The following is a 947-nucleotide window of genomic DNA, read 5'->3' as shown; positions in this document are numbered from 1 at the left end:
GGAACCATGTGATTGGTAAGCAAGCTACTTACCACACAGCCACTCCTAGTGTTTATTGAGTGAAAACACTTAAAGCTCCACGAGGCTCTGGCAGGGGATGGGTGGCGAACCCTGCTGTATTCTTTCACCACAACTTTCTCTCACTCTTTCTTCCTGTTTCTGTTGTGCCTGTAATTCAAAGGGTCAGCCTTGTCACACTGTGTCATGCTGAATATCCCCAAGAACTACGTTAAGGGTACACGTGTCTGTGGAGTGCTCAGCCACTTGCATGTTAATTTCACGAGCAGCCTGTTCCGTTGATCGGATCAACTGGAACCCTCGTCGTCGTAAGCGACAGAGTGCCAACAACAACAACACTTACATTACACAACCAGCAGAGTATTATTATTATTATTATTATTATTATTATTATTATTATTATTATTATTATTATTATTATTATTATTATTATTATTATTATTGCCATGCTTTTGTTTTATTTCGTTTTTAGGATCTATTTCAAAACGGGGGCACCAGTTTTCGTTTATGCTTTATGTAGTGTTTTTGGTACCGAAAGACTTTCAAACTTCGTATACTTATCTATTTTGTGTTATAGAACAGAAAAGAATTTTTGTATTCAAATTTATTTCATGTAAAAAATTGTCTTATTTCGATAATTTCTACTAATCACTGACGTCTATTCAGTTGAAAACAGTTAGCGCTGTAACGGTGTATATCGTATTAATCCTCTAACCCTAACGCTAACCCTAACTAGACTGTTAACCCTAACCCTAACCCTAACCTTAAAACTAACCCTAACTCTAGAATCCGAACTCTAAAATTGTTACATACATAGATACGCACAGCGTAATTTATTATATAAACAATATATGCATATAAATTACGATTAAACCGGATGAAATATGTCACAGGGAATAACATTTTTATGACCGCTCAGCAGTAACTCT

At 35.9% G+C, this 947-nt stretch overlaps 1 protein-coding gene across 4 annotated transcripts in view; it reads left to right on the top strand.

Annotated features, from left to right (window-relative positions):
- The window catches only part of LOC106880684 (uncharacterized), a 37,591-nt gene that overhangs the window by 24,936 nt on the left and 11,708 nt on the right, over nucleotides 1–947 (top strand). The window lies entirely within an intron of this gene.

This window comes from Octopus bimaculoides, chromosome 25 (genome assembly GCF_001194135.2).
Source record: "Octopus bimaculoides isolate UCB-OBI-ISO-001 chromosome 25, ASM119413v2, whole genome shotgun sequence".
Taxonomy (NCBI): domain Eukaryota; kingdom Metazoa; phylum Mollusca; class Cephalopoda; order Octopoda; family Octopodidae; genus Octopus; species Octopus bimaculoides.
The sequence above is the reverse complement of the archived record's forward strand: the minus strand, read 5'-3'. Positions and strand labels throughout refer to the sequence as shown.